Raw genomic sequence first — 14,847 nt, 5'->3', positions numbered from 1 at the left:
TAGTTTTGGCAGCGCCCAGGGGTGCCGTAGCGCACAGATTGGGAACCACTGCCATACAACTATATTTGAGGATAGGTTAGGAACTGTAAAGGGCTTAAAACACAAGATTGTCTTAAAACCTGATGCTATTCTGATGGTACATAAAGTGTGGAACATTCCTTTGAGAGTTAGGGGTCAATTACAAGAACATTTAGAGAAGCTACATATGGAGAAAGAGTAGACTCCTCACTATAGATCTCCTTGATTATTGTAGTGAAAAAGAAAACAGGCGAGCTGAGATTGCCTGTGGACCTTAGATCACCAAACAAACACATTCTGGTAAATTGTTTTCTGCACCTAAAAATCGTTGGCGTAGTTGGGACAGCAAAGGTATTTCTAAACATAGATCTGAGGGCAGCTTATTAGGTGGAGCTGAGTGAGTATTCAAGGTCATTAACTGTTTTCAATCCTCCTTTTGGAGCCTACAGAGTCATCCATATACCTATTGACATCGCGACAGCAGCATCAGCGTTCCAAACAATAATGAACCACCTGTAGTGGAACATAAATGGGGCAAACGCATATCAGGATGATGTCCTAATATTTATGAAAACTATTAAAGAACATTATGATATATATATATATTTTTTAAACATGTTTATTGAGTTGTTGCATACAAAAAACATTACAATCTATTAAACCCACACACACAGCGCACCAAGTCAATTCCACGGATAGCAGAACTCTACACTGAACATGACACAGCCATGATGCCCCTGCGCACAACTCTGAGGAGACCAAGAGGTCTGATTCAATAAATCCAATGATCAACAATGGTATATGTCACACAAGTGTTATCTTCTTTCCAGATTTATTAGAATATCTTTATCTTGATATCTTCTTAAGAATAATACATCTCAGGCTTTGTATCCAAAACAACGTGCATGATTGTAGGTGTGTTCATTATCACACAACCCAATGCATTTCGGGCGGAGCCCATCGTCAGGGGGATACTCTACAACGAAAACAGAATGACTGTCTGTAATCAATAAGTCAAAACGGAGGTAACAAAAAGAAATGACTGCATGCAGCAGAATGGTGAAGTAACAGGCTGAAAAATGCCGAAAATCGGGCGTGACTATAAACCAAAGTAAATGTGTATGACTTCAAATAGGGTAACGGTGGAAAAACGAAAAGAAAGAAGTATAGTGGATGCAAACATGCAAGTGCCTCCACTACGAGACACGGAAGTGAAAAATAAGGATGCACCGGGTGAAAGTCAGGCGTGTGGCTCCATGCTCGCCAAAGTATGAAAAACAATTGCCAGTTACACCGCGAGTGAGCGCGAAGATAACAATCCCAATAGCATGTACTTACTAGTGTGATAGATGCATGCAGACTCCGAGGAGTTCCGAGAAAGTTTGCAACTCGGCGGGAGAAAGGGAGGTGGTCTAATAGCGGGTCATGAAAAGTGACAAGGGACTGAAAAAAGGAATAGAGAGTCCGGAGGGACAGAGTGTAAAAAAGTGTGGGCGCCATATTGTAACGTGCATAGGGTGTAAATAACGGATAGAACCATGGTAAATGCGAAGAGTGCAAGTGTAAACGAAAAAAACAGGCAATGTAAAGTAGAAGCAAATATGGCAACAGCAGGTGTGAAAACAACAGCAATGATTATAGATAACACAAAAATTCAATACGGTCATTGAGCCCCAAGGGCGCCATCGTTGACAAGAAACGGATCCAGAAGTTCTCCCTTTTGAGTAAAAGGGTCTTATTGTTCAATGTAATAGGTACTTGTTCCAATATCTGATATTTGAGTTGGGCCACTGAATGTCTGTTTTCCAAGAAATGGGTAGCTACGGTGGATTTAAGATTACCAGTGCGAATGTTACTTTTGTGTTCTAAGATCCTAGTGCGGATCTTTCTCTCTGTGTGCCCCACGTAGCATTTGCCACATGGGCATTTCAGGACATATATAACATTTTTGCTATTGCATGTAGCGTTGACTCTCAATTTTATGGCGTGGCCTTTCATGGGGTGGTTGATTTGACTCCCTTGGATGCAGTTGCTGCAATTGCTGCAGTTGTGACAGAGTTTGAGTCCAGAATACATGACCTTGGTTTTTGGTCCGCTGGGATCGCTCAGAATCTCTTTAAGGTTTTTGCCCCTGGTGAATGCAAAGATAGGGGGTTCTGAGAATAATCCTTTAAAATCTGCTTCCATTGTCAAGATTGGCCAGTGTTTACGGATGATTTTTTGGAATTGAGTGGATGCTTTAGAGTACTTGGAAACCACCACTATGCGTTCCGAGGGTGTCTTCTGTTTAGGTAGGAGCAAAGTGGCTCTGGTACATTTGTCACTCCTCTGAATGGCCAAATCAAGTATGGGTGTGGGATATCCTCGAGCTCTCAAACGCTCCAAAACTGTGTGAATTTGGGCTTTGCTTTCATCCGGTTTAGAGACTATTCTTTTTACCCGCAAGATCTGGGCATAAGGTAGGTTGTTTTTTAATCCCATGCGATGGAAGCTCTGGTAGTGTAGGGTTGAATTTCTGTCGGTCGGTTTTCTGAAGATGGTCGTAGACCAATCTCCGGGTTCTCTCAGTATTTTGACGTCCAGATAGTGGACGCAGGTTGTGCTGTAGTCCCATGTGAATTGGATCCGTTGTGTCACTTGGTTCCAGGTGTTGAGAAAGGTGACAAGGGTTTCGGATGAGCCTCCCCATAAAAGGAAAATGTCATCTATGTACCTGAGGTATAGGCGGCCGTGTTCAAGCCAATTCTCTTTGCTCAGTATGTGTGTTTCTTCAAATATTCGCATGAAAATATTGGCGTAGCAAGGAGCCGCCGAATTTCCCATGGCCGTCCCGTTGAGTTGTAAGAACCATTTGTCAAAGATGGTAAAATAACTGTGGTATAATGTGAAAATAGTAAGTTCCATCAGGAATATTTTTAGATCATGGTCAATGTCTGATTGAGCCAGTATTTTTTCGATGGCCTCAATCCCTTGATCGTGAGGGATTGAAGTGTAAAGGGAGCTGACGTCCACAGTACACATGATGAGGTTGGAGTCCTTGAGTTGATTCATGATCGGTTCCAATTTGAGTAAAAAATCGGTTGTATCTTTTACAAAGGAATCTGAGGTTGAAACAAAAGGTTGAAAGTATTTGTCCAAGAATTTCCCTACGTTTTCATGCATGCTGGTTCTTGTCGACACTATGGGTCGCATGGAGCCACACGCCTGACTTTCACCCGGTGCATCCTTATTTTTCACTTCCGTGTCTCGTAGTGGAGGCACTTGCATGTTTGCATCCACTATACTTCTTTCTTTTCGTTTTTCCACCGTTACCCTATTTGAAGTCATACACATTTACTTTGGTTTATAGTCACGCCCGATTTTCGGCATTTTTCAGCCTGTTACTTCACCATTCTGCTGCATGCAGTCATTTCTTTTTGTTACCTCCGTTTTGACTTATTGATTACAGACAGTCATTCTGTTTTCGTTGTAGAGTATCCCCCTGACGATGGGCTCCGCCCGAAATGCATTGGGTTGTGTGATAATGAACACACCTACAATCATGCACGTTGTTTTGGATACAAAGCCTGAGATGTATTATTCTTAAGAAGATATCAAGATAAAGATATTCTAATAAATCTGGAAAGAAGATAACACTTGTGTGACATATACCATTGTTGATCATTGGATTTATTGAATCAGACCTCTTGGTCTCCTCAGAGTTGTGCGCAGGGGTGTTCTCTCCCTAGGCGGGAGAGCTATTTCTTAGTGTGCACTTACTACACTGGCCGGCCAGACAGTGTTTCCCCAGCTGCACACTACAACTCTTTAAAAAACACCACCATTTGAATTATACTAGCTGTGCGAGTTCCCTCATATACATACATTTCTCTTCGCCTGTCCACGGACCTCGGCACGCTTTTTACAATGAATTTTGAATCGGTCTCCAGCATGACCGATCAAAAAGCCAGCACTTTTGCTTACACCACAGATGATGCTGACAAGATTTACGGCATGATACAGGAAGAGGTTACTTCCACGAGCAACACTCGCAGTGCAGAGAGCAATCTTCGCCAGTTACTCTACCTACTCAAAAAACAATCCAACCAAAAACTGCATGCCAGCACCCTCATCCGGTACCATCGTGTCCAACGGATCCCCCGTGGCCTACGGGTCCCTTTAAAACCACTCCTCTGCAAGAATAATACTAAATTTGTAGAACGTTGGTACTCCATTCTTAATAAGTGTTCCCTTGATCTGATTTTATTGATCGTGGAAGAACTGGCCAAAACTCTAGAAGAACTTACCCAAGAAATCACTTGCGTGAGAAAGGAACTTGACGATGCCCTGACCGCAGAAGAACTTACGCAAATGCTAGAGGATGTTAACACACAATTGGATAAACATGTACGTGAAACCCAGGAGAGAAAACTGAGAAAGTTCAAGAGAGACACCATTGACTATAAACTTGGGGAGGTGTACACTTGGGCCGAGGTCTATGCCCGCCGTCGCACCAACAAACCGTACAATCCTTACTCATCTAACGAAACCTCTTCATCTGAAGATGATCAAAGAACACGACCTACAACGGATAAACCAAGCACTGATGTCCAAACTCCGAGCACCTCAACCGATCCTGCGGTTCCTTTTTTAGATTTAGGTACCAACCTACAAAAAGATCCCGGGGGGGAAAAACCCGCCGAGGTACCAGAAAAAACTCCGCCTCCAAAAAACAAGAAAACGAAAGGCAGACGATGATCAGCAATGAGAATTTGGTTATCAACATTTCTTCTACAACCTTGTCAACAGAAGAAATTAACATCTTACAAAAAGGACAATCATTCGTTCCTACTACTGGTACCAATACCTTGGAACTCGAAGTGAGTATGTTCAAATTAACCCGCAACATCCGCTTGAAACATTACTTCAAAAACATCAGTCCCACCATCATTCAGGAGGAAGATATGCTCAGAGGTCTACGACCCCACAGCACGTTCATGGCCCCGCAAAGCCACAAAATCATTGATGCCTTTGAGAACTTGGTTAAGCAAGAAATATTGAAACTGCCTTTTTTACAACCAGCCACAGGCGGCAACCTTTCTCGCAAAGAGAGAAACATCCTACAAAAAATCGCGGACAACCCCAACATCACTTGTCACAATGCTGACAAAGGAGGTGCCCTGGTCATCATGGACACCTCTTTTTATGAACAAAAGGTCACAGAACATATCGGAGACACCAATACTTATGACATTCTCCCGGGCGATCCTACCAGGGAGTACACGAAAGATTTGATCACCATCATCAACAGAGCTTTTGAAAATGGTACAATCAATGAGAGAACGAAGAGGTATCTTACACCCATCAATCCGAAACCTCCCACATTGTACATGTTACCCAAACTACATAAACATCCAACGAATCCTCCCTTTCGACCCATAGTGTCGACAAGAACCAGCATGCATGAAAACGTAGGGAAATTCTTGGACAAATACTTTCAACCTTTTGTTTCAACCTCAGATTCCTTTGTAAAAGATACAACCGATTTTTTACTCAAATTGGAACCGATCATGAATCAACTCAAGGACTCCAACCTCATCATGTGTACTGTGGACGTCAGCTCCCTTTACACTTCAATCCCTCACGATCAAGGGATTGAGGCCATCGAAAAAATACTGGCTCAATCAGACATTGACCATGATCTAAAAATATTCCTGATGGAACTTACTATTTTCACATTATACCACAGTTATTTTACCATCTTTGACAAATGGTTCTTACAACTCAACGGGACGGCCATGGGAAATTCGGCGGCTCCTTGCTACGCCAATATTTTCATGCGAATATTTGAAGAAACACACATACTGAGCAAAGAGAATTGGCTTGAACACGGCCGCCTATACCTCAGGTACATAGATGACATTTTCCTTTTATGGGGAGGCTCATCCGAAACCCTTGTCACCTTTCTCAACACCTGGAACCAAGTGACACAACGGATCCAATTCACATGGGACTACAGCACAACCTGCGTCCACTATCTGGACGTCAAAATACTGAGAGAACCCGGAGATTGGTCTACGACCATCTTCAGAAAACCGACCGACAGAAATTCAACCCTACACTACCAGAGCTTCCATCGCATGGGATTAAAAAACAACCTACCTTATGCCCAGATCTTGCGGGTAAAAAGAATAGTCTCTAAACCGGATGAAAGCAAAGCCCAAATTCACACAGTTTTGGAGCGTTTGAGAGCTCGAGGATATCCCACACCCATACTTGATTTGGCCATTCAGAGGAGTGACAAATGTACCAGAGCCACTTTGCTCCTACCTAAACAGAAGACACCCTCGGAACGCATAGTGGTGGTTTCCAAGTACTCTAAAGCATCCACTCAATTCCAAAAAATCATCCGTAAACACTGGCCAATCTTGACAATGGAAGCAGATTTTAAAGGATTATTCTCAGAACCCCCTATCTTTGCATTCACCAGGGGCAAAAACCTTAAAGAGATTCTGAGCGATCCCAGCGGACCAAAAACCAAGGTCATGTATTCTGGACTCAAACTCTGTCACAACTGCAGCAATTGCAGCAACTGCATCCAAGGGAGTCAAATCAACCACCCCATGAAAGGCCACGCCATAAAATTGAGAGTCAACGCTACATGCAATAGCAAAAATTTTATATATGTCCTGAAATGCCCATGTGGCAAATGCTACGTGGGGCACACAGAGAGAAAGATCCGCACTAGGATCTTAGAACACAAAAGTAACATTCGCACTGGTAATCTTAAATCCACCGTAGCTACCCATTTCTTGGAAAACAGACATTCAGTGGCCCAACTCAAATATCAGATATTGGAACAAGTACCTATTACATTGAACAATAAGACCCTTTTACTCAAAAGGGAGAACTTCTGGATCCGTTTCTTGTCAACGATGGCGCCCTTGGGGCTCAATGACCGTATTGAATTTTTGTGTTATCTATAATCATTGCTGTTGTTTTCACACCTGCTGTTGCCATATTTGCTTCTACTTTACATTGCCTGTTTTTTTCGTTTACACTTGCACTCTTCGCATTTACCATGGTTCTATCCGTTATTTACACCCTATGCACGTTACAATATGGCGCCCACACTTTTTTACACTCTGTCCCTCCGGACTCTCTATTCCTTTTTTCAGTCCCTTGTCACTTTTCATGACCCGCTATTAGACCACCTCCCTTTCTCCCGCCGAGTTGCAAACTTTCTCGGAACTCCTCGGAGTCTGCATGCATCTATCACACTAGTAAGTACATGCTATTGGGATTGTTATCTTCGCGCTCACTCGCGGTGTAACTGGCAATTGTTTTTCATACTTTGGCGAGCATGGAGCCACACGCCTGACTTTCACCCGGTGCATCCTTATTTTTCACTTCCGTGTCTCGTAGTGGAGGCACTTGCATGTTTGCATCCACTATACTTCTTTCTTTTCGTTTTTCCACCGTTACCCTATTTGAAGTCATACACATTTACTTTGGTTTATAGTCACGCCCGATTTTCGGCATTTTTCAGCCTGTTACTTCACCATTCTGCTGCATGCAGTCATTTCTTTTTGTTACCTCCGTTTTGACTTATTGATTACAGACAGTCATTCTGTTTTCGTTGTAGAGTATCCCCCTGACGATGGGCTCCGCCCGAAATGCATTGGGTTGTGTGATAATGAACACACCTACAATCATGCACGTTGTTTTGGATACAAAGCCTGAGATGTATTATTCTTAAGAAGATATCAAGATAAAGATATTCTAATAAATCTGGAAAGAAGATAACACTTGTGTGACATATACCATTGTTGATCATTGGATTTATTGAATCAGACCTCTTGGTCTCCTCAGAGTTGTGCGCAGGGGTGTTCTCTCCCTAGGCGGGAGAGCTATTTCTTAGTGTGCACTTACTACACTGGCCGGCCAGACAGTGTTTCCCCAGCTGCACACTACAACTCTTTAAAAAACACCACCATTTGAATTATACTAGCTGTGCGAGTTCCCTCATATACATACAGCCATGATGCCAACAACCCATTCCAGGGCAGGCAGCGGACAACTCCAGAGCGAAAAGGCGATCGAGACAATAATAGAACAGCAATCAGCCCTTGACATCCCCCCCGCGTGGGTCACCCCCGTATCACTCAGTCCCCCGGTCCCACTATCGGGGTAAGCACAGCGAATCACAGTGTATCCCAATACAGTGGCTGACATGGCATCTAAAAAAATCCCTCCCAGGGCAGCTTACAGAGGGGAAGTCATGGCAATAACTACACAAGGTGTCGTCAGAGACCCTCCGCTCAGTGGTTCTGGGTCCCTCGAGGGGACCGGGGATCCAGCTGTTGCCCTGCAATCCTCCACTGGGGGGTTAGTGGCGGCTCTACTGCTAATATAGGTCTGGTACAGTCCCCAGAAGTTTTTTGGGCGGCTCGAGGGGGGGAGCAACTCGCTGTAGTGCTCCGACAGTGTGCAGCAATATAGCATGTCGTGGGCCCAGCGCTTGAGAGTGGGTACCGGGCCTCTCATCCAGCAAAGTGCAACAACCCGCCTGGCCATAAGCATCCCTATATCTACTAATCTACGGGCGGTTACTGGCAGTTTCCTAGAGTGTCCTAGCAGCGCCAGCGCAGGGTCAGGGACCAGTTCCACCTCAACTATCTCGCTAAGCTCAGCAAAGATGGAAACCCAATATTTACGCACACTCGGGCACAGCCACGCTAGGTGGAGGAAATCTGCCTGCGGTGCATGGCACCTTTCGCATTCTGCCGTGTCGCGGAGGCCGTACCTATGCAACCGTTCTGGGGTGTAATACACTTTGTTAAGAAATTTGAAGTGTATCAAACGGTGCATACCATTTAAAGAGATACGCTTAGTGTTGACGCAGCAATAGCGCCACATATCATCATCTATCGGAACCTGCAGGTCTCTTTGCCAGGCCAGACGAGCTGCTGTGAACTGTTGCTCCGTGTGTGCCATTGCTAGTTTATATAATTAGACAAAAGCTTGCGGGGGTCTCAGTCTTTATTATATATGTAACCTCGGGGACTTCCGGCGGTTCTGCCAGGTTGTCGCCCAGTAGTCCCAAGAGGGCACTGCGCACTCTGTGAAACTGGAAGCGCAGTAGTAAAGAGACTTCCTCACCGTCCACCATAACCTGATCCCAGGGTTTGGCCTTCTCATCCTGGAAGAGGTCTCCCGCAAGTTTAATGTTGAGCTCGTGTAGTGCCTTCACCACACCTTTTTCAGCCATGGGGGATAACCATCGAGCCCATTCCACTGGCATACTAGGCGAGTAAAACAGCGCCCCATCCCGGAGTCGCAGAAGGCTGTGCCACGCATGATTTGTGGCAGTGATGGAGTCCATGATCCCTGTCCTGCGGTCCGCTGGACTAAAGATAGTTGTCGGAAGCGAAAGTGGGTTGGCAAAGACGCTCTCCATGCGGACGTGGGGAATATGTCTATCGCCATGTATCCAAGTGTGCAGGTGCGCCGCCTGGGCCACCCTGTATTATAGCTCCAAGTCTGGGGCACCAAGGCCACCCAGGCTGTACGGCAGTGTGAGGAGAGTCCCCTTCGCACAGGCCTGTTTGCCCGCCCATGCCAGTCGGATTATAAGCTGCGTCAGTCTTTGAAAGAAGATCTTGGGCAGGACCATCGGGATGGTAGCAAACAGAAACAGGAACCTGGGCAGTACTACCATTTTCATGATGGATATGTGGCCTAGGAGCGAGAGCGGGAGTCTGCACCAAGCCTCAACATCATCTTCTAGCTTACTAAAGGCTATCCCGTAGTTTTCACTGAACAGGATCTCAGAGTCGGTGTGAAGCCGGACTCCCAAGTACCTAATGGAGTCTGTTGTCCATCTCAGCGGATACTCCATGTCAAATTCCCGGATAGCCGGGGTGAGGGGGAAGGCCAGCGACTTGGCCCAATTCACTTTCAGCCCAGAGAGGACACCGAAGTGCACCACCTCTCTGAGCATTGACGATAAGTTATTTTCCGGATCGCGGACGTACAGCAGAGTGTCGTCCGCGTACATTGAGACTACGATTTTATATGTGGGAAATCCTATGCCCTCGTTGCTGTGGTACTCTCGCAATGCGCATGCCAGTGGTTCTGCTACTAGGGCGTACAGCAGAGGAGATAGTGGACACCCCTGACGAGTCCTCCTGCATATGGGGAAGGAGTCCGTGACTAGATCACCGAGCCGCAAACTGGCTCTTGGGTGGAAATATAGCGCTCCTATCATCTGGAGGAATGGTTGACCCAGTTCCATTCGCTGCAGTACCAGGCGCATAAATGGCTACTCCACCGAGTCAAAGGCCTTTTCCATGTCCAGGAACACTGTGATTGCCTCACGATTTAGTAGTACGTGTTGCTTGGTGCCAAGGATCGTGCAGATATTGTATGTTAGGTTTCTGCTTGGGATAAAGCCAGCCTGTTCCAGTGCAACCAAGAGCGGCGCCAGGAGTGCTAATCTATTGGCCAAAACTTTGGCGAATATCTTGGTGTCTACATTTAACAGCGATAGGGGCCTGTACGAGCTGCAGTCATCGTGTGCCTTCCCTGGTTTCAGAATAGTCACCAAAAGCGCCTTTCTCATGGAGTGCGGCATTTTGCCCTTCACGCAAATGTCATCAAACAGCGACGACAGGTGTGGGAGTAGCTTGTCCTGAAATGCTTTGTAGAAACCCACCGTAAGGCCATCCCCCCCGGGGGCACTACCGGTACGCATGCCCCCAAGAGCCTCTGCGATTTTGCCCTTCTCAATCGGGAGCATTAGAAACTCCCTGTGTGTGTTGGTAAGCGTGGGTAGTTCAATGTGTTCCAAATATTCAGAGATTTCCTCAACAAGGTCTCCGCTCTTGGAGGAGTAAAAGTCAGAGTAAAAGGCACTGAAACAGTGGGCAATTTCCAACTCATCTGTGAGGGCCCTACCCTCCGCTGTCTTTATCTCCGTCACCTGATGTCTCCCCCTTCTACCCTTCATCACTCTTGCAAGGACTGAGACAGGCCTCTCCCCCTCACCGTACACTCGTGCCGTCGCGTACTTTCCCATATGTTTGACTTCCCTATCAGCTTTCTCGTGGTATTCTGTCAGGAGTGACTTTATCTCGTCGTCTACAGCTGAGTCCGCATGACTTTGCTGTTGCTTCTCTAACAGCGCTAGCCACCGTTCCAGTTTAGTCAGCTGCTGCCTAATGGATCGGAGAACTCCTGAATGTTTAGTCATCACTATGCCCCGTATGTAGACCTTAAAGGCCTCCCACACCACTTGGAAGTCGTCTACGGAGCCAGTATTGGCCTCGAAGTAAACAGCTTCCACCAGCTCACCTCTGAACAGAGGGTCAAGCAGGGAGTATGGCGGGAACCGCCATGTAAACGGGGGAATGCCTCAGCTAGGGGCATCAAGCACTAAAAGCACGGGCGAGCGGTCAGACAGCGTGCTTGGCAGGACTCTACAGTCTCGTACCTGTCCCAACAATGTGGAGGACGCCAGCCAATAATCTATTCTGGTGTGTGTGTCATAGTAGGCAGAATAGTGCGTGTACCCACCCTGCTCTACGTGCCTCGACCTCCACACATCTTCCAAGTCCAAACTGGTGAGCACGCTGTGTAGTGTGAGCGCAGCCGCAGAAGGCCTGCGTGGGGGACTGGAAGATCTATCCAGGGCCGGATCAAGCACTAAGTTAAGATCCCCGCCCCACATGAAGTGAGAAACATTGTGCTCACAAGCTATCTGTTCCAGAGTCTGGTCGAAATCGGGGGAGTCATAGTTTGGGCCATAAATGTTGACTATCACTAGGTCCAACCCCTGGCCCGGCACCGCGATATGACAAATCGGCCCGACGTGTCAGCTCTAAGGAGTGCCTGTGTGAGTTTCGATTTAGGGTTTACCCAGGTTAGCACACCCCTGGCATGAGAGGCGAATCCAGATGCTGTGATGTTGCCCTCCTGATCTTTACTACGCAGCATTCTGCTCGTTAATGGAAGATGTGTCTACTATAGAAGTGACAAATCAACGTGCTGACGCTGTATGTAGCTCAATACCTTCCTCACCTTCCGATAGTCGTTGAGCCCCCTGACGTTCCACGTGAGTGCTCTAATCGTGGCGGCAGATCGTGCCGGTCCTGGATTAGCCGTCCTCACCATCATACTTAGTCATGAATTTACAATGGTTCTGGGTACTGTGTGTGTTTGCGTTGAACTGTGTGCACAACTCAGAAACTCCTCCATCCCCCACCCACAGCAGACCGCCCTCAACCTGGCCTTGCAGAACATGCCGCCACCCACCCTGCCCCCCCTAGCTTGAACCCCAAACACCACAACCTCCCAGTGGTCATTAGAGTGCATTGCATGCAGGGACCAAGGTTACCAAACAACCCGTGGACAGTGCACAGAATACTAGTCTCACTACACGAGCTCCTCGTTGTATCTTATAGCATGCACCAGCGAAGGTTTAAGCCATACAGGCCTTAACGTGGTTATAACTGCACCGCGAGCATCCCTTCCACATGCACCTGCCCCCCTTCTCATAACAAAGTAGCAAGTCTCTATTTATAGGCCTTAAAGTCATACCCCCCCTTCATCTTGTTACAGACATCCTTGTGCTTGCCACAGGGACTCCTTCGTCCTAGTCACTGCAGTGGGCGATACGGGCCTCAGGAACCCCCGCTCTTAGCCCGATAATCAACTTACAAGAATCAAAACAGCAAGGAAAATGCCCCAAAAGTTTGTTATCGTCTCTTACAGTTACTCATGTCCCTTTTGTCCTCGAGTGGGGGGGGTGCGTCACTCCTGCTCATCAAGTTGGCTGCTTCCGTCCTCGCCCCCGAAGGCCTGGTCTCGGCCTCACAGCATTCCCTCGTCCAGCCCTTCAATGCCTGCTGCAGGGCTCTTGGATCGGTGAAGAGGTGAGAGTGCCCCTGCCGATTGACACGTAGTTTTGCAGGGTACAGCATCGCGTAATCCAGCCCAAATATCTGAGCTGTCGTTTATACGGGGCAAAGTGCTTGCGGGCTTCCTGAACCCTGGCCGTGAAATCCGGATAGAGCGAGATCTCAGAGCCCTCAAATTGAAGCAATTTTTTATGTCTGGCTAACCGCAGCGCTGTATACCTGTCTCTGTAGTTGAGCAGTTTGGCTATATTGGGACGCGGCGGCACCCCTGGATGAGGGCGAGGTCTCAGCGAGCGGTGTGCCCGCTCAACCACAAACTTTGGCGAGAAGACATCCTCGCCGAGATGAGTGATCAGGAACTTCTCTACGAATTTCTCCATGTTGCCCGTCTGCGTTGTTTCTGAAAGAGCTGTTATGCGCAGGTTACATCGACGTGAGCGGGCCTCTAAATCCTCCGTCTTCTCCTGCAGCGCCAACATCAACTTCTCGATCTTTTTGTGATCAGTGTCCAGCTCCGTTTGAGCCTCCTCCACCTCTGTTAGCCTTCTTTCGGACATATCGAGCCTCTCACCGTGTTTGTCGATACGTTCCGCCATCCTGTCCATCCTATAGGTGAGGGCGTCTATCGTAGACCCCAGGGACGTTATACTATTTTGGAGACCTTTCTCCATGGCCAGCAGCATGGTTTTGATGTCCAGGCCCGCTGCGGGGTCTTACATCACTTGCGCGTTCTCTCCGTCCTCGCCCGGGGCCTCCTGCGATTTCGAGCACCTTTCAGGAAAGGACAGCTTGCTCTGCGTCTTGTCTCCTTTGCCCATCTTACCAGACAAGACAAGGCGTTCCCGCCGTCGCAACCTGCCAACGCAGAAGCACTCCCGCGAGTCAGGGCCTTGTAGGGCAGGAGGGACTCCCAAGTTGCCCTAGCGATCCGCTGCACCTCAGCACAACATCCAGGACCAGAGTGGGTCCGCAAAGATACCCCATGTTGCACACCGGGGCACAGCGCAGCCAAGTCTTCGGGGTCTCCCCTCCTCTGCGCCACCAGAGCACCTCGCCTGGCGCAGGATCGCAGCGCAACAGTCAATTCCCAACACACCGCAGCGCGCCTCACCTCCACGTCCGACTGCTACAGGGAGCGCCAGTTGTAAGGCGGTCACCGCCACCACCATCGAAGGGGTAAAGGCAGCGGAGGGGCACAGGCGCTTCGCCAAGCAGTTGCTGGGTCCCGGTGAGCCAGGGGCAGTAGGGTGTTCCTTGATCCCTATGCCGGTGGAGGGCCAAAGTACAGTTAGCACACCTGCATAATAGTAATGGCAGGAGGCGAGGTACCATCGCGCAGGGCAGGAGTACCTGTGTACTGGCACCAGCAGATTTTTGGGCTCCCCAGCGGCGCAGCTGCATACCACGCAGGCCAGTCACACAGCTTTCAGGGCGCAGCTTTCAGGGCCTGCCGGTCCCCACACTCGACAGTCTCTGGCGCCCCCTACGCCTCGTTCTGCAATGGCGAGGGGTGAGGGCCGGTGCAGTTTTCGATGGGCGCCCAGAATGCACCAGCCGTGGCAAATTATGAAAACTGTTGTTCCGCACTGGAAGGCAGCGGGGGGGGGGAGTGGAGGGCCGCTTACTGCTACTGCCTGAATCGAGCGTTTGTGGAAGCGCACCACTCCAGACACTCCCGGTCCGGCGCTCGGGCTGCCCCCTGGGTCTCGCCGCACTCTTGCCGCACGTACTGTGAGGCAGGGCAGGTAGGCTCCGCACTGCAGGTCGCGGCTCCGAGGCCCTCTGAGCCTCAGCACCACCGCGTCGAGTACCTTCGGGACGCAGGCACCAAATCTTCACCGCTTGGCTTCCGCAGCTTGCCTATGCCCTCGCCTGTCTCTGGGGAAGTTTTGCTCACAGCCGGGTGCAGAGCTGGTGCAGGATACTGAAA

This window comes from Lissotriton vulgaris, chromosome 12, assembly GCF_964263255.1.
Source record: "Lissotriton vulgaris chromosome 12, aLisVul1.2, whole genome shotgun sequence".
NCBI lineage: Eukaryota > Metazoa > Chordata > Amphibia > Caudata > Salamandridae > Lissotriton > Lissotriton vulgaris.
Note: the sequence above shows the minus strand (reverse complement) of the source record.